At 41.8% G+C, this 20,604-nt stretch overlaps 1 pseudogene; it reads right to left on the bottom strand.

Annotated features, from left to right (window-relative positions):
- Positions 1–12,986, bottom strand: part of LOC109867163 (cortactin-binding protein 2-like) — a 108,031-nt pseudogene extending 95,045 nt beyond the window's left edge.
- Positions 12,987–20,604: the final 7,618 nt, after the last annotated feature.

Raw genomic sequence — 20,604 nt, 5'->3', positions numbered from 1 at the left:
AGAGAGAGAGGGAGAGAAAGGGGGAGAGAGGGGAGAGAGAGGGGAAAAGACAGTGAGAGGAGGAGAGAGAGATAGAGGGGGGGGTGGAGGAAAGAGAGAGTGAGAGTGAGAGAGAGCGGGAGGGGGGAGAGAGAGAGAAACAGCGAGAGATCGAGAGAGAGAGAGAGCGAGAGTGAGAGAGAGAGAGATAGCGAGAGAGAGAGTGAGCAAGAGTGTGAGAAAGAGAGGGAGAGAGGAGGAGAGAGACAGAGCGAGAGAGCGAGCGAGAGAGAGAGAGGGAGAGAGAGCAAGAGCCAGAGCCAGAGCGAGAGAGAGAGAGAGGGAGAGAGAGAGAGAGAGAGAGAGAGAGAGAGAGAGAGAGAGAGACAGTCTTGAAAGGTTGTTTCAGAAATAACTTGCTACTTAGCCCCAAGGAGGTCAGCTAGTAACCTCAATGCAAACTGGCTTCACTTTAACCACATCATCGATCGCATCTGTACCACAACCTCATACCTCATCCATCCACATACAGTAACCTTGTCAACCATAATGTAAAACCTCATCTGTTCACATAACCTCATCCCTCATCCATCCACATACAGTAACCTTGTCATCCATAATGTAAAACCTCATCTGTTCACATAACCTCATCCCTCATCCATCCACATACAGTAACCTTGTCATCCATAATGTAAAACCTCATCTGTTCACATAACCTCATCCCTCATCCATCCACATACAGTAACCTTGTCATCCATAATGTAAAACCACATCTGTTCACATAACCTCATCCCTCATCCATCCACATACAGTAACCTTGTCATCCATAATGTAAAACCTCATCTGTTCACATAACCTCATCCCTCATCCATCCACATACAGTAACCTTGTCAATCATAATGTAAAACCTCATCTGTTCACATAACCTCATCCCTCATCGATCCACATACAGTAACCTTGTCATCCATAATGTAAAACCTTATCTGTTCACATAACCTCATCCCTCATCCATCCACATACAGTAACCTTGTCATCCATAATGTAAAACCTCATCTGTTCACATAACCTCATCCCTCATCCATCCACATACAGTAACCTTGTCATCCATAATGTAAAACCTCATCTGTTCACATAACCTCATCCCTCATCCATCCACATACAGTAACCTTGTCATCCATAATGTAAAACCTCATCTGTTCACATAACCTCATCCCTCATCCATCCACATACAGTAACCTTGTCATCCATAATGTAAAACCTCATCTGTTCACATAACCTCATCCCTCATCCATCCACATACAGTAACCTTGTCATCCATAATGTAAAACCTAATTTGTTCACATAACCTCGTCCACATTATCTACATGCCATGATCTGAAATCTCATCCACGTTGAGAAAGTAGTGAGTAGCACACCTGCAGGTCTGATTACTTCAACACTCATTACATGTTTACTACAGTGGGATGAAACAGCTCCCTGAGCTACACGCCCTGTCTGAGTAATGCCACACGGCCACAATACCATTGCTAGTATAAACATGACAGAACTGTGTTAGAGCCACGTAGTTCAAAACACAGAGAACAGAGGCCAAGACAACAATACGTGTACACAACTATCATCCATATCTCAAACAAGTAAACACTGTAGTAGATGCTGAATACAAGTGTGTGTGCGTGTGTGTGTGTGTGTGTGTGTGTGTGTGTGTGTGTGTGTGTGTGTGTGTGTGTGTGTGTGTGTGTGTGTGTGTGTGTGTGTGTGTGTGTGTGTGTGTGTGTGTGTGTGTGTGTGTGTGATCCAGACTTACCCTCAGGGCTTCTATGACCAGGTCCCGGGCCTCCAGCTCCCCCTCCATGATGCTGAGCAGGGTCAGGAGCTCCGGCTTGCTCAGATTATCCATGTTAAACTCACATTTCTACAACACACACACACACACAAATAAATACATCTTACTTATCACATATAAAACAGTGAGAGATGTATTAAAAAGTTGATTTTTAAATGTAACTGGGACACACATTTTTATACAATATTATACTCTCTTCTTAGAAAACACTCATAAATATGCATGTTTGTAATCAAATCCAAGGGAAATGACAAATGTTTTGGCAAAGAGGGACATGAAACTTTAGAGCACCAACTTACTGAAAACTGCATCAACAGCAACAAAACAGTAGAGTTAGAAATGTGCATGATGACTAACAACACTCCTCAGATGGGTCTCATTAAGGTTTGTTATAATGAAGCTGAATGTCTGGCTGTACATTGAGGCCATTAAGGTCGAACTACATTTAGCCACATCATTAAAAGCTGATTTGGCCATTTGGACCCACAGGGACAACGGACAGATGGATTGGGATGGAGGATAGAGGTAATTGTGAGTGACCAGACCACTTTCTGCTTTTGCGTCATCAATCAATTAAAAGCTTTTCCAACCTCTCTGAGAAATGGCTGGCTATACATTCCTGGGTTTACCGGTAGAGTTTTTGGCGAGGAGAGAGAACATTGGAACGGTGGCTGCTTCTGGTTCGTCTACATTCCATGATAGAGACGACACTATCAAACTGACTGACAGATGACAGACTGACGACTCGTTGTTCTGATTGAATAAGACTAACTTGTCTGTCATCCTCCTTCCACAACTTAAGATGATATTGGGAGCTTAACTAAATTCATATAGGTGTACAATGAAAATGATGCAACCTCACAGGCTGAGAGGTGCACTGAGATAAGATTGGAGGTGATAAAGTTACTTGGCAAGAACATCTGCAGAGAAACCCACTCTTATAGCACTAGATACAGGGGTGGGCAACTCCAGTCCTCTGATTGGTGTCACAGTTTTGCCCCAGCTAACACACCTGACTCCAATAATCACCTAATCATGCTCTTCAGTTTAGAATGCAATTTGATTAATCAGCTGTGTTTGTTACGGGATGGAGATAGAAGAACATCCAATTCCATTTTTCATTCTAATTTCTTTCAGCTGAGCTTTTGTTTTTGCACAGCTATTTGTTCAATAAACCAATAAACAAAAATAAAAACTGGAGAGGGAGGGAGAGACGAGCTCCTAGCCTCTAGTCACAAAGCGCTCTATTTTATCTCTGCTATGGCAGATGCGTTTGTACCTGTTCAATTTGGTGACATTCAATCACCCTGCCACAGATACGTGATTGTCTATCATAATTCTGAATCCCTGCCAATGTTTCTCCATGTTCATCATCGATCCAGCAGCCTCCTTCATAAAGATCCATTAAATCACAGACAGAATATATAACCTATGAAACAAGCCTGGTCTTTCAGCAGGCTGCTGGAGTTCAAAGTGTTCCTAAATAGTAGGCGTTCCAATACTGTGTCTGGATAACAAGACATCGTAAGACTCTAATGGCTTGAGATTAGAGGTTGACCGATTAATCGGAATGGCCGATATTAATTAGGGCCGATTTCAAGTTTTCATAACAATCGGTATTTTTGGACACCGATATGCCATTTTTTTTTTTTATTATTTTTGAAATGTTATATATTATTTTTATTTTTTTTACACCTTTATTTAACTAGGCAAGTCAGTTAAGAACACATTCTTATTTTCAATGACGGCCTAGGAACAGTGGGTTAACTGCCTTGTTCAGGGGCAGAACGACAGATTTTTACCTTGTCAGCTCGGGGGTTTTGCAACCTGGTTACTAGTCCAACGCTCTAACCACCTGCCTTACATTGCACTCCACGAGGAGACTGCCTGGCAGGCTGACTACCTGTTACGCGAGGGCAGCAAGAAGCCAAGGTAAGTTGCTAGCTAGCATTAAACTTATCTTATAAAAAACAATCAATCTTAACATAATCACTAGTTAACTACACATGGTTGATGATATTACTAGTTTATCTAGCGTGTCCTGCATTGCATATAATCGATGCGGTGCCTGTTAATTTCTCATTGAATCACAGCTAATTCGACAAACGGGTGATGATTTAACAAGCGCATTTGCGAAAAAAGCACTGTCGCTGCACCAATGTACCTAACCATAAACATCAATGCCTTTCTTTAAAATCAATACACAAGTATATATTTTTAAACCTGCATATTTAGTTAATATTGCCTGCTAACATGAATTTCTTATAACAAGGGCAATTGTGTCACTTCTCTTGCGTTCCATGCAAGCAGAGTCAGGGTATATGCAGCAGTTTGGGCCGCCTGGCTCGTTGCGAACTGTGTGAAGTCCATTTATTCCTAACAAAGGCCGTAATGAATTTGCCAGAATTGTACATAATTATGACATAACATTGAAGGTTGTACAATGTAACAGCAATATTTAGTCTTAGGGATGCCCATCCGTTATATAAAATACGTAACGGTTCAGTATTTCACTGAAAGAATAAACGTTTTGTTTTCGAATTAATAGTTTCCGGAATCGACCATTTTAATGACCACAGGCTCATATTTCTGTGTGTTATTATGTTATAATTAAGTCTATGATTTGACAGAGCAGTCTGACTGAGCGATGGCAGGCACCAGCAGGCTCGTAAGCATTCATTCAAACAGCACTTTCGTGCGTTTTGCCAGCAGCTCTTCCCTGTGCTTCAAGCATTGCGCTGTTTATGACTTCAAGCCTATCAACTCCCGAGATTAGGCTGGTGTAACCGATGTGAAATGGCTAGCTAGTTAGCAGGGTGCACGCTAATAGCGTTTCAATCAGTGACGTCACTCGCTCTGAGACTTGGAGTAGTTGTTCCCCTTGCTCTGCATGGGTAAGGCTGCTTCGAGGGTGGCTGTTGTCGATGTGTTCCTGGTTCGAGCCCAGGTAGGAGCAAGGGGAGGAAGCTATACTTTTACAATGGCAATACTAAAGTGCCTATAAGAATATCCAATAGTCAAAGGTATATGAAATACAAATCGTATAGAGATAAATAGTCCTATAATTCCTATAATAACTACAACCTAAAACTTCTTACCTGGGAATATTGAAGACTCATGTTAAATGGAACCACCAGCTTTCATATGTTCTCATGTTCTGAGCAAGGAACTTAAATGTTAGCTTTCTTACATGGCACATATTGCACTTTTACTTTCTTCTCCAACACTTTGTTTTTGCATTATTTAAACCAAATTGAACATGTTTCATTATTTATTTGAGGCTAAATTGATTTTATTGATGCATTATATTAAGTTAAAATTAGTGTTCATTCAGTATTGTTGTAATTGTCATTATTACAAATACATTTTAAAAAACAGCCGATTAATTGGTGTCTGCCTTTTTTTGGTCCTCCAATAATCGGTGCCGGCGTTGAAAAATCATAATCGGTCGACCTCTACATGAGATACCGTAAAATCATTTTAGTCATGCAAGCAAGTAAACCAAGTTACAGTAAGATTGAAGCCCTTAGAAAGTATGGCAATCTATTTCCTTCAGAACAGCCCCAACCAAGCTAGGATGGGGTTAAAAGTGAAGAATCCAGCGATTGATTCACTCTGTTTCAAGCTTTCAAATGAATTCCCAACCCCTACGCAGCATTCTCCCCATGCTGTGCTGCTGCCAGTGAGCCATTTGGAGAATTGGAAGTCTTCGAAGGCTTGCATGACACTATCCCAACCAAAGCCTATATGTGATGCTGTCATGTGGGCCCCCGGTCTTCGTCAATGTACTCGGTTGGCATTTCTCCCTCCTGCATTTCTGCACAGTGAGCAGGTGAGGGAAGCTAAGGCTAATTTGTTCCAAGAGCCGTGAGTTAAGTTCCTAATGGTAGCCTATTCCCTATATAGTGCACTACTTTTGACCAGAGCCCTAGTAGTTCACTACATAAGGAATAGGGGGTCATTTGGGAAGCAGACGTGGTGTGCTGTGCTGCCTGCAAAGGGCAGGAGCCTGGCTAGTATTCAGCTAACTCCTCACTGTACTGGAGTTAATCAGGACTATGTCACTTCCCATTGGGACACACTGAAGAGGACAAGACTGAAGACCAGCTTCAAGCTTTAAGGCCTCGTGTTTTTGTTACATTGGAAAATGTTACTGCATATGCTTAGAAACTAGGGCTGTGATGATACCAGTATCACTGACCAGTGTGGCCCTACCACCACCATTCATCAACCTCTGACCCCTCTCTAAACCAAGTGAACCGGTCCTCAAGGGCCCTTCAGAAAAGAAACTCCCTAACCGAGGGCCAACAAAAGAGGGTGTTGCAGGCAGGACTCTATAATGCGACTAAATATTTTGCTGTGCCACCAGGAGTTGTACTTTGGGAGTACAATGAGCCTAGAAAAAAATATTCCAGATAAGAATTTTTGTAATCATAAGGCTTCGCTGTACCATTGTTTCCGAGTCCCTAGAGAAAAACAAGAGTGCATATTCGTTAGTGTCATGGTTGCACCATTACTACAGAGAAAACGGCTTGCTTCTAGCCCAAACAGGTCAAATGATCTGACCCATATTACTGGAGAGGACGGATGGTTGGTTGATGTGCTGTCCTCGAGGCACCTGTTCAGCTGAACGCTAAGTGTAAACTAGCCTCTGGGCCGTAAAAGCAAGGGAAGGAGTGCAGTGTGCACTGAACACGCTCAGTAGAGCTGGGCTGGCGGGCTGGCTTGGCTGACACTGACACGGTACTCTGAGCTATGCCAGCTGAATCACTGAAATGAAGACCAATTTAGAAACGTCTCCGGTGTACATACCCCCTCCCCCTCCCCTTCTCTCACTGCTCTATCTCTGGCCTCCTTCCTTCCATCTCTCTCTTGCTTTCTTTCTGCCCCCTTCCATTACTTTCTTACTTTCTCTTGCTTTTCTTGCCTTCTGAGTCATTTCATGTCATTTCAGCAAGTCATGACACCCACGATCTCAGATGGTTCTGAAATCGTTTCTGTAGTTGGAAACAGGTAAGATTGGCATTCCTGAAACATCATTTTGTTTAAATTTAAGCTAATTAATTACACACAAAATGACCATTTTAATTTATAGGATTCAGATCCTATTCAATAAATATATTACCCAACATCAGATGTGTACCAAACATCTTCCTACCAAAGAGTAAGACATTTTTTGTCAAAAACCACACACCCCACACCAATCCCACCGCAACAACCAGTATACAGTATCAGCTCTCTATGTTTGACAAGTATAAAATAAAGCTGTGACTTGGAGTATTGCTTCTTCACACTATGTAATATATTCCCTGTGAATCTGGTGATGTTTTTTTTTGCCCTGTTCAGATAAATTTGTCATTGAAGTTACCATAAAGAAGTGTGGAAGTACCCGATTTTTACCACTGGATGCCTCTGCTCCTGCTATACCACCACACTCTATTATCCATTTTAGTGTGCTAATTTGGGTAGAAAACCAATAGATTTTGCTCATGATGAAAATAAACTGTGTGGTCATCCTCACAAGTCAAGTCAGTCCTCCATGAAAGCAATTCAGTTTGTCCGTCTCTTAGCAACCTAATACTTCAACCCAACTCCCGTTGAATGGTCCAACAGTGGCAGCTCACTGAGAGGGCTATCACTTTTACTTTTCCTACAAGCCCAAAACCTTGATGGAGAAACGGGCTAGGGACTACCCTAACAAAACAATACATTGCATGGCAGTATTGTGTTTTTCAACAAAAATAAATATCATGAATCAGCTATATCAGCTATATTTACCAGCTATATTTACCATTAAACCCAACCCAATACCATTACCATTGTAAAACACTATACAGTGTGTGTTGGGACTTTTACCATTGAAGACCATCACATGGAACCCATTAACTGCTGTAGCCCAATGGTTTGCTTGTCCACCAGGAATAGTCTAACAGTAACTAATCCAGACCTTTTTGATGGGAAAAAACATACACAAAGGGGACGTTTCTTGGACACAGATTAAAGGAAACTGTCAAATATTTTTCGACTTCATATTCATTATCTCCAACGCAACTCCAACGTCAACATCAACATAAACAACATAAACATTTTTAAAAAGTCCTCTCACTGTCAACTGCATTTATTTTCAGCAAACTTAACATGTGTAAATATTTGTATGAACATAACAAGATTCAACAACTGAGACATAAACTGAACAAGTTCCACAGACATGTGACTAACAGAAATGAAATAATGTGTCCCTGAACAAAATCAAAAGTAATAGTTAGTATCTGGTGTGGCCACCAGCTGCATTAAGTACTGTAGTGCATCTCCTCGTGGACTGCACCAGATTTGCCAGTTCTTGCTGTGAGATGTTACCCCACTCTTCCACCAAGGCACCTGCAAGTTCCCGGACATTTCTGGGGGGAATGGCCCTAGCCCTCACCAGCCCCCAACAGGTCCCAGACATGCTCAATGGGATTGAGATCTGGGCTCTTCGCTGGCCATGTCAGAACCCTAACCCTAACCCTCTTTAGTGTCCTAAGTTTTCATAACTGTGACCTTAATTGCCTACCGTCTGTAAGCTGTTAGTGTCTTAACGACCGTTCCACAGGTACATGTTCATTCATTGTTTATGGTTCATTGAACAAGCATGGGAAACAGTGTTAAAACCCTTTACAATGAAGATCTGTGAAGTTATTTGGATTTTTACGAATTATCTTCGAAAGACAGGGTCCTGAAAAAGGGCCGTTTCTTTTTTTTGAGTTCATGTGAAAATTGCACGTTTCTGTGTTAGATAGAGGAACATATACGTATTTCTAATGAAATCATCGGTGTACATCATGTGATTTAAACTAATTATGAGTAGGCAGTGCCTACTAATTGCATACTAATTGTCTATTAATTTGAATTGTGAAGACTTGAATTGTGAGGGCGATCACACAATTTACTTTCATCATGTGCCAAATGTATTGGTTTTCGACCCAAAGCTACAAAGGAAATGTTGCACTCTTGAGTGCTAATGTTTGGAGGATATATTGGCATGCGTGTTGTTAGGCCCAAGATGAATTCGAGGGCTGGCAAACTGTGCCAATATATCTTCTAAACACCGGCTTCGAGGGCATTATCACTTTTATACAACGGGTTACCAACATATTCAAATAATGATTGACATTTTTATTTTTATTTTTTCATTAAATGGACGTATCAATGGACGTGATCCAGTCGTTCAGTCTTTTTGTTCTGTATCTATGGACCGGTACAGAGTCAATGTGCAGGGGTACCGGTACAGAGTCAATGTGCAGGGGCACCGGTGAAAGTGACTATGCATAGATGACAACAACAGAGAGTAGCAGCGGTGTAAAGAGGGGGGCGGGGGGGGGGGCAATGCAAATAGGCTGGGTAGCCATTTGATTAGATATTCTGGATTCTTATAGCTTGGGGGTAGAAACTGTTTAAAAGCGTCTTAGACCAAGACTTGGCCCTCCGGTCCCGCTTCCCGTGCGGTAGCAGAACTGAAAAGCTGGAAAAACTGCAAATTAGCTGCATTTCGTTTTACCTTCTTTCAATAAATATTTTTTTGTATATATCCATTCAAATTATGACAGCTGATTCATGATTTCGACTGGCTGAGAAACGCCGCCTGTCTGTCTCATCCTGACTCCCGACACGTTCATTACTATGGGACAGCAGGAGATTGAATTTGAATATTGAAACAATGTTGTAAATGTCGGAGAGACAGACAGCAAGGTTTATATAAATCTCCGCTGTTGAAAACTAGATGTTAGTCTAAAAGAGATAATGTCAAGATGCTTTTTATAGTGGAGATCGAGTTTATAAAGTACCTGGCTGGGTTGATGAGACAGAGGATTGCGCAGTCAGATAGAACAGAGTAAATAGGCATTTTAACATCATAGATTTAGCCGGTGGCAATTTGTGGAATAGACACCGTCTGGAATGCGGTTATAACCAATCAGTATTCAGGATTAGACCCACCCGTTGTATAATATGTAATAAACACAAGAGACCAGCAAAATGGATAAAATGGTGAGGCGGTATATCAGGAACAACAAATCAAATCAAATCAAATGTATTTGTGACATGCTTTGTAAACAAAAGGTGTAGACTAACAATCTAACAGAAATGCTTACTTGCCCTTCCCAACAATGCAGAAAAAAAATACACAACGAGAAACGATAACTTGGCTATATACACGGGGTACCAGTACAGAGTTGATTTGTGCAGGAGTACAATTACATTACATAGTACAGAGAAGCAATACTCCAAACATACAGAACTGATTCTGAATACTGGTTGTTAGGGTGGGAATGGCTACCCAGACTACCCCCCCCCCCCACGCTGCTGCTACTCTCTGTTCTTATCTTTGCATAGCCACTTTAATAACTCTTACCCACATGTAAATAATTACCTAAATTACATAGACTCCGGTGCCCCCACACATTGACACATTGACTCTGTACCAGTGCCACCTGAATATAGCCTCCACATTGACTCTGTACCAGTGCCACCTGAATATAGCCTCCACATTGACTCTGTACCAGTGCCACCTGAATATAGCCTCCACATTGACTCTGTACCAGTGCCACCTGAATATAGCCTCCACATTGACTCTGTACCAGTGCCACCTGAATATAGCCTCCACATTGACTCTGTACCAGTGCCACCTGAATATAGCCTCCACATTGACTCTGTACCAGTGCCACCTGAATATAGCCTCCACATTGACTCTGTACCAGTGCCACCTGAATATAGCCTCCACATTGACTCTGTACCAGTGCCACCTGAATATAGCCTCCACATTGACTCTGTACCAGTGCCACCTGAATATAGCCTCCACATTGACTCTGTACTGGTACCCCCTGTATTTCACCCTGCTATTGTTATTCACTGCTGCTCTTTAATTATTTGTTATTCTTATCTCTTACTTTTTAAGGTATTTTCTTAAAACTGCATTGTTGGTTAAGGGCTTGTAAGCATTTCACTGTAAGGTCTACACCTGTTGTATTCGGCGCATGTGACAAATAAAATTTGATTTGATTTTGATTGGTGTGGAGTGTCCGTAGCTGGGTTTAATTTTTTTGTCTTACTCATTGGTAGGAAGAAGTTTGGTCCAAATCGGATGTTGGGTACTATATTTATTGAATATTATCTAAATCCTATACATTAAAATGGCCAATTTGGGTGCAATCAACACAAAAAAAAAGAAAGTGCAACTAACAACACAACCGATTTCAGAACATTCTGAGATGGTAGGTGTGGAAACTCCTCTTTCTTGTGCTTTTTGAGGTGGAACGACCCTTGTTCTTCTACCACCACCCACATCTCTTCTCTTCTTCCCATTTCAACAGCTACCTGCCTGTCTCGTTCCTCCCACCCCAAGGGGATCTTCCAGTCAATAATTTCAATAGCCTTTGAACCTCAAACCCAGAACAGTTATTGTATTTCCTGTGCCCTATAAGAATATGCAAATGCTTAAGAAATGCTCAATTACATATAAACATATATAGAATAGGCGTAGTTCATGGTAAAGTCAAGTGGCTAATGGGAGACTGGCCAGCCCAGTGCCTATTCTGCATGAATTGACTGACTGGTCAATAGACAGCAATGGTCTGACTGAACAGAGCACATGGAACCATCCAAGCATACCACAACCAGGGAAAGGTACCACGGACCCCTCCCGCGGGGCAAAATATTGATTAATTTGCACAGAGGGGAAGCAAGCTGCTGCATGTTGTAACCTGCCTGTCTGCAAGACGAGGGGCCAGTGTGAGAAGTCCCAGATAGATGAGTGTAAACAAGTGCAACTCAGCCTGATTAGTCAGGAGACTGCAGACAAACAAACACTTTCACTAAGATTCAACATTTCTAATACTGTTCTATTGGTCACAGGTCAAATCTAAAGTGTTAGTAGGCCTACAGAATACGGAAACGTTTTTTTGAGTGCAAATAGCCAAAAATGCTTTATGTTCAGACAAGTGCTGCTGAATATTGGATTGTAGTGGTTTGGTTTGGGGGTCCTCATAGGATAGCCTATATAGATAGGCCTTTCTTTTCTAACCATAAAGGCAATATTTTCCAAACGCAAATTTGCATGTAGGCTACATCAGATAACAATATATTCACATTAAAGCCACAATGACACAAAGCACAAACCAACCATTAACATATTTTGTTTCAACTTAGAGCTTTTGATATAGAGAAGAATTACAGCATTGTGCATTGAACAGCCATCTCAAAAGCAGCGCCCTATCTCGTAGCCTATTCAGAAGACGAGCCAGCGCAAACCAATAGCCTAAATTGTGTTTCAAATGTAAGTTGCCTACACATTGAAACCACCGTTTTAACCACACTGTACCAACTGTATTACAACACCGCAAATCAGTGCTTTATAGCCAACTACGCTTCCCCATATCGGCCGTGCCAACAGACTGAGCTTTTTGAGGTGTGAGAAATATATTAACCCAATTCCTTTGATTTTAATTCTCATAACAGACTTGGATCATATGTATATAGTCTATTTGGAAAAAAATCTGAGAACCTTTGTTTTGCTGTTCGCTACATTGTCACAAGAATAACATCTTGCTGTTGCTTCAAGATGAACACTCAGGTTCATAGAGAAATGCACCGTCTTTCTGTATTCATTATTCCTATGCCCGGTGCCTTTATTCCAAAACGAATCATGCAAATATAGAAACATATAGACCTGGCTATAATATGAGAAGGTCTTACCGCTTCGACACTTCCAAGCACTGTTGTTGCCAGTGTTTGTATCGGAGGACGCTGTTCCCCGCTCGCTCCCTCCGACGCCATCTTCCTACTGTAGCGGTCTGCTGGAGTGCGGGCAACACACAGAACATAAAACAACGCATTCAGTGCCACTTTAACTACTACGCTGCTGAATGCAAATTTCACATACGACTGTAGCCTCAAATTGTAAAAACACTCGAGAGAAAAATGTGTCTCCGCGGATGAGACAGTCTAGACTAGACCAGCCATGGCATTTCGGGGAGCGCAGGTTGGTTAAGGGCAGTAGGCGTGGACCCTAGGCGTATTCCAGATGAGAATACGTTCTCAATTTGAAAGGAGGTGCGTTGCGCGGTGGCTAAAGAGTGACAAAAAATGTTGAGGTGGGGACAAGTGTAGCCAAGGCTGTGTCCTATTTCTGCCTAAACCCAACATGCCAAGGCTTACAACCTAGGCTACCTCTTACCCTTCCTATGACTGTGTGGAATCGGTGGATGTGTGAATAACATAGCCTGATGAAGGATGGTCTTCATGTTGTGTTGTCATGAGTTATATTAACATGCCGACAGTCAGAGTAACGGTTTCGGCCTATTGGGATAACGTATGCCTAAGAATGCACCATAGATATAGTAGCCTATATCATTCACTGTTTTGTATAATTATATCAAATATTCAAAGTGCATAATGTCAGCTAAAATATCCAGGATATACACCTTTTTTACAGGTTATATTTTCCTGCAATTATTACCTCATAGCCAAAACGTTTTTATTAAATGTAGGCCCAAAGACCTATAGGCTTGTAATCTAGATCTGCGGCCTGAGATATGCCTTTGGATCGATAGATCATGTATAATTTCTGGCACCATTTATTTCAATGCTGTCAATAATGGCTCTGCAGTCTCGACAGATGATCGACCATTGATATGAATGAGTTATACTGGGGTTTCCAGATGTACCATTTAGGATTACAGAGTTGATCCCTGCTGCCTGATTATTTATTGCCTTGATACACTATTTGGGTCAAATAGTATTGTGATGATGTACAATAAGCCTGCGATAATTACTGACGGGCGCTTGTGTTTGGACTCTTTTATAGCTGGTGCCATTGCTGCTTTGAAATTACACGCACAGTGGAATACCTTGGTGATGTCACTTCCACAGTGTGTCCCATTTCTCTGTTCCACAGACTCTCTTAGCTTCATACTGTATGTCATAGTTAGAAGTAAGTGTATATAGTACAGTACTGGGTTGTCTCAATTACCACACCTACAGGTGCAATCAAAGTGGACAGCTGCCAGTCAGTCTGTGCGCTGTTCATTTAAGATGTGGCCCAGGCCCTTGGCTCGCAGACATAGCCTATTATTGTCCTGGCTCCTGTCATGCGTCAAATCCAAAACTCATGTCTAAATCAGATGCAGATCGCTGGACATTGCTGGAGATGTCATGCAGAGATAATCTTTTCCATCCATCCCCTTTCTCAATCAGGGTGCTGAAGGGAAACGTGTCATTAGTTGGAGATTATGGGGACTGTTTGGATGAAAGGGGCTCAGTGCCTTCAGAAAGCATTTACACCCCTTGACTTTTCCAAATTTTTGTGTTAAAGCCTGAATTCAAAATGTATTATGTTTAACAATACCCCACAATGCTTTATAATGTCAAAGTGGAATGATGTTTTTCAAAACGTTTACAAATGAATTATAAATGAAAGCTGAAATGTATTGAAAAAATACATATTCAACCCCTTTTGTTATGGCAAGTCTAAATAAATTCAAGAGTAAATCTGTGCTTAATAAGTCACATAATAAGTTGCATGGACTCACTCCGTGTGCAATAATAGTGTTTAGCATGATTTTTCATGCACATTGAACACATTGAATATCCCTTTGCACATTGAATATCCCTTTGAGCATGGTGAAGTTATTTACACTTTGGAGGGTGTATCAGTACACCCCAATCATTACAAAGATACAGGTGTCCTTCCTAACTAATTTGCCAGAGAAGAAGGAGACCGCTCAGGGATTTCACCATAAGGCCAAGAGTGACTTTAAAACAGTTACAGAGTTGAATGGCTGTGGTAGGAGAAAACTGGGGATAGATCAACAATATTGTAGTTACTCCACAATACTAACCTACAGTAAATGACAGAGAGAAAAGAACCAAGCATTTACAGAATACAAATATTCCATAACATGCATCCTGTTTCCAACAAGGTACTAAAGTAATACTGTAAAAAATGTGGCAAAGCAATTCCATTTTTGCCCTGAATACAAAATGTTATGTTTCTGGCAAATCCAATACAACACATTAATGAGTACCACGCTCCATATTTTCAAGCACAGTGGTGGCTGCATCATATTATGGGTATGCTTGTAATCGTTAAGTAATGGGGAGTTTTTCAGGACAAAAAAGAAATGAAATGGAGCTAAGCACAGGCAAAATCCTAGAGGAAAACCTGATTACGTCTTCTTTCCACCAGACACTGGGATATTAATTCCCCTTTCAGCAGGACAATAACCTTAAACACAAGGCCAAATGTGCACTGGAGCTGCTTGCCAAGAAGACAGTGAATATTCTTGAGTGGCCGATTTACAGTTGTCATGTCTGGACTATCATTAAATGTCAAGACTTATTTATATCAAATCAGTTCGCTAGGTTTAATTATTACGTGATTAAACTAATCATGTAAACATTAATTAACTAGGAAGTCAGGGCACCACGGAAAATGTTGAGAATTACAGAGTTATAATTTTCCGAATATAACTCTTCAGATATTCAACATCTGATCAATTAGTCATTCTCATTAATGTATTAGCATCAGTTCTCATTACTGAACGTCACAAACCCTTGGATATCTGCATGAACCCTAGCCTAAATCATGAATCAGCGACATACAAATTGGCTTAATTATTTATTTACTAACTAACTAAATAAGCACTCAAAATTACATAACAAACAGACAGTAGATATTTGGGTTACTACATGATATAAAGAAAAAGTCCCTAGTGGACAAAGCCGATAGGACGGCTTGGTAGACCAAGGAAAGGGGTGGGGACTGAGAAAGAGCGGGAAATATAATCATTGAAATGTCGGTTGTAGGTATTCTCGTACTAGACTTACGTAATTTCTAGCTGCAGACTAGTAATTATACGTCTAAGATTTGCTCTTATTCTCTAGTGATTGATAGTCTCAGAGTTGAACTATTTCCAGCAGTGTAGCCAAAACTACAGCTGTATGGTCTAGTGGTCTATAGAATTGTAGCCATTCCAACATGGGGACTCGCTCGCTGACTTAATGTATATTTTGTAGGAAGTGGGTTTCAAACATAAAAATGGGCGGTTCTATGACGCCTAATGTGATGTCTGGGCTCACGGGGGTGTGGCCACTGACTAGTTAATCTTTGTATGAAAATGCATACTCTCATTTAGAAGGTTAACATCACATTACATCTTGTCACAAGTAGTTTCATGTTTAATCACATACGTTTCACAATATTTTGATGTAAACCTGACAGCTGGGAAATGTACACTTTAAGAGTTATAGTTATGTGTGTTTCCTGTCCTTCATGAGATCACCAAATGAAGCACACTCGTCACGACTGTCCCTTAAGTGTCCACGGACCATTCCCACATTCTCAAAAGTAGAAACATTGTTTAGTTCTCTCATTTTGGAGATTAGGAGTTTTGAAGAAAGAGAAACTCTTTGTTCTGGTAGACTCTCTCCCTCAGTACTGCATGGCAGTTTCTACCAGTTATTTATGACCATTGTAAAACCTGACGTGTGAGAGAGAAGGAGAGACAAGGAGGGGGGGGAGCCACGATATACACCCAAAAGGCCACGTTGTGACAGTCCCCCTCTGGTGGGTTCAGTCTTGTGATTATCCTGCAAGTTGCAAACCAACATAAAAATAATGACCATGTGATGTCCTGGTTGTGGATCATTGTTGCAGTCCCCCTCTGGTGGTTGACCTTGGTAAGCTGTCTGAAAGTGGAGCAGTCCACCACAAGGATGGGCAGTGGATGTCCGGTTGGTGATCGCCGTTGCAGTCCCCCTCTGGTGGTCGACCCGGGTAGGATTTCTACAAGCGTAACAGGCCGACACAAGGATGGGCAGCAGATGTCCAGATTTGGATTGCCGTTCCGGACCCGTCGTCTGGTTGTCCAGACTGGAAGATCTGGGCAATAACTTAGGCAGATGTTAACAACGCACGCACACTCACAAAATATATATTTGCATTTCTTTCCAAATGAGCGGTGTGGTGATGGTGTGGTGATGGTTGAATGGTTGTATGATGGTGATGGTTGTATGGGGACTTTGTTTATGGCTCTATTGCTTCCTTAGTGTCAAAGGAACTGAAACGTAAAGGAATGAAAGCATAAACAAAAGATATACAAAATATAGTTATCACAACAATCATCTAATTGGACTGTATTCTACATACTTTCAAGATCTTGGCAAAATGACCCTATCATGGCATTGTCTAATGATCAAAGTTGGGGCTGAAAATTTGTTCTCATTTGTTACTGACAGTTACCCTCTGTGTGTAACTAACTGTGTGTAAACTGTGGACTCCGGCGCTGCTGTAAGATATACAAAACAGCTATTTTTAAACCGCTGAAGGGGGCTACTATTCCTGTTCACTAGGCCTAATTGAAAACTGACTCGGGGCCAAATCTGGCTAATCATGTTTAGGCTAATTGGCCGTCCAGTGTTCCCAGGACCAGGCGGATGCTAGGCTTAGGCAGGGGCAAGGAGGGGGCCAGGGGCATCACAGCATAAACTATTGATATGGGACTGGCCAGGTCTGGATAGTGGGGGTTAGGGAACAGTAGACCTGAGCTGCATCCCAAATGGCTCATTATTCACTTTAGAGTGCACTACCTTTGAAATAGGATGCCATTTGGGAGAAGTAGACATGCCCTACCTCCCATGGAGGAGCCCATGTGAATGGTAATCTAACGAAGCCTTATTTTAGATGACGCTCATACAATATGCTCATGCAATGTACTGCAGAACTATTAGCCTTAAGCTGAGGTAAACAACAGCACAGGGGCTTAACAATTAACTCAAGCTTTTAACAATATAGAAAGTTGTTATGGGATGCTTATCATTTTTTGTAGAGCAATATTATGATGGAGATAAATGCATCATAGGAAATGTGTTGTCGTACACGTTATATGCAGTAAACCAAAACTGGTCTCAAGCCCCACAGGCTTTAAGCCTTGTGTAATTGATATCCTACCTAAAAGAGGGTATTAAATGAAGTCCTCATGCATGCCCCTACATATTGACCCAAGATCAGTGTTGCGTTACTAAGGTAAGTATTCGAGGAGGGTAAATCTGATCCTAGATATGTTTCTAACACACAGTATAAGGAGTGTCTTCCCTGGGGGATGTGAGGACACTCAGGACAGCCCACAGAGGAAGTAGCAATCAGAAAGAGAGAGAGAGATAGGGAAAGAGGGAGAGAGAGAGAGAGAGAGAGAGAGAGAGGCCTCTGTAACTGGAGATGTGTGGACTGGACTGATAGTGATAGATGAGGCCAGCTATGGGGAACTGACCTGAGGCTAGGCTACATGCCCCTCTTCCTCTCTCCCCCCAACCCTCTTTTGGGACTTGGCTCACAGTGACTCGCTCATTGTCGGGACACACAGTAGGCACAATAGTTTCCTGTTGGCGACGAGGTGGGAAGGAGTGGGATGAGGGGTACCAGTGTGCTCGTGCGTTTGGGTCATTCGGCAGACAGACCCGACGGCCCAGATAAAATTACTCTGTCCCGGATGAATCTCATGTCCTGGCGAGAGCTTCAAATGGGGAGATACAGAGGGTCCGGATAGTGACTAGTGACCAACAGAAAGAGAGAGAGAGAGAGAAGGAAGAGGGGATGTAGGGAGAAGAGGCGGAGGGGATAGAGAACGGAACTGGGCCACATCTCTTCCTGATTGTCCTGAGTGGATGCCAATGGCTGAAGCAGACCTCTCTGTTGCGTCACCACCGCGGCCCGCGGCTGAACAACAGTCACCACTGTCCTCTCTGCCCGCGCTTTTTCCTCTCTCTCTAAAACTTTGGGCCAACATCTTCTGTTTGAGGAGCAGGAGGAGCAGGAGGAGCAGGCGAAGCAGGAGGAGCAGGTGGATTAGGTCGAACAAGTGGAGCAGGAGTGTGTTTACCCATAATAGGGCATTTTGTAAATAAGAAATGGTATTTGTCATAGCAATTACCCATTGCAAGATCTACATATACTTCTACAGATCAAAACACAAACTGGTTTGAAATTATATGACAAACCACAAAGGAATAGAAAATGAAGACAGGTTGCAAGGGAGATAAACGTGTGAGGCATGCAGCAAGACTGTCAGGGAGAGATCCCAGCATATATTCTGTTTGGAAGGAGGTGTGGAAAATGTTAGGTCTGCACTATGGCAAGTATGGGCAAAAAATATATATGCATACTGTCACATTCACCAGATTCACCGATAGAACAATGAGCCAGATGTTTAATCGGATGTATAAATTTGAAGGATCCGGTTGGCATTTCCACGCACCACCAAATATGGTGATGAGAGGAAGCACAGGGGCCGGCAGTGGGAGAAGATGGAGCGAGATGGATTTTTTCTGACATTCTGCAAATTTTCTCCTCGATGAAACATTTTATCTCAATACAGTTTTCTATTACCAAAACTAGAATCTGTTATGAACAGACTTGAATATGTTTTGGACACTTTACCCTTTGCAAAAGTTTTTTTATTTTAGAAGTGCAAGGTCGAATTTAATTATTGTACAAGAGCACTTCACAGAGTAGGCGTTGCCTAACAGAAATATGCAAATACATGCTAGAATGCGCCAATAGGATCTCGCTTGCTTGTGCTTGGCTCTGCCCACCTCCTTGCTTGGTCTGCCCACTATGATTCATTTTATCTTATTGGAAACGACAGGCTGTGGTCTATCTTGGGTTAGTTATAAAAACCTTTGCCGAATAGGTGCGGTGAAATGTGATGTTTTACAGGGTCAACCATAGTAGTAGGCACCCCTGAAGCAAATTAGGTTTAAGTGCCTCACTCAAGGGCACATCAACAGATTTTTCAGTTACTGGGCCACAGCTCTAACTGCTAGGCTACCTTCTGACATACATGAACATGAGAGGGTTTCCCGCCCCCTCCCTCGCCCCCCCTCCCAACCACCCACTCAGGCTTTCATATTGACTCCTAGCCTAGGGGTTGTGAATGTGATACTGGCACCAAGCGTCAGAGAGAAAGACACCCTTGTTCAAAAACGGTCCCCGACATCAGTTCAAATGGATGTAGAAACTTGATGACTTGAACACCAACATGGCATGGCAGTCAACCCTACCAGGAAGTTACATGTTACAGACAAACTCATTCAGGAGTTGGCCCACAAATACTATTGTGTAGATCAATGATCCTGAATAAAGTTATGTGTAACACTAAGCTTATCAGATTTCAACTTTGACTCTATTTAGCATTTCAGAACCAACCTTTTTAATTAGAGTCTGTGTCTCTTTCTCAAGTAGACGGAAGAATGGAAGAATTGTGTTTATGAAACATGTCCGTTGGGATCCAAGTCAAAATGCAGACAGCCATCAAACTCTTATTTGTAATTACGGTAGCCCTATAACCTATAATTTCACAGAAAGTGATAACCTATATTTGGCTTAGGCAGGTAATGAAGATATACTGATCCATCTAGTTAGCTCTTCATCACAACCACACACTTACTGGTTAGTCTCTCTAGACATCCGCCTTCCACAATTTAAAAATGCTCTGACCTAGGGTCTGGTTATCCAGACTACTTACTGGTGGTGGTGGTGTGTGCTTGAAGTGCCAACAACTCTGTGCTTACATTAAGTAATACAGATAGTAGGTTCTCTGCCTTACAAACATTTAAACAGTTTGAGCATTTAAAATCAGGGATGGTGATGTGTTCTGTTGAATATATGTTATTTATTTAACCTTTATTTAACTAGGCAAGTCAGTTATGAACAAATTCTTATTTTACAATGCCGGCCTACCCCGGCAAAACCC

Source organism: Oncorhynchus kisutch, linkage group LG22 (assembly GCF_002021735.2).
Source record: "Oncorhynchus kisutch isolate 150728-3 linkage group LG22, Okis_V2, whole genome shotgun sequence".
In the NCBI taxonomy this organism is placed as follows: domain Eukaryota; kingdom Metazoa; phylum Chordata; class Actinopteri; order Salmoniformes; family Salmonidae; genus Oncorhynchus; species Oncorhynchus kisutch.
Note: the sequence above shows the minus strand (reverse complement) of the source record. Positions and strands in the feature narration are given on the sequence as shown.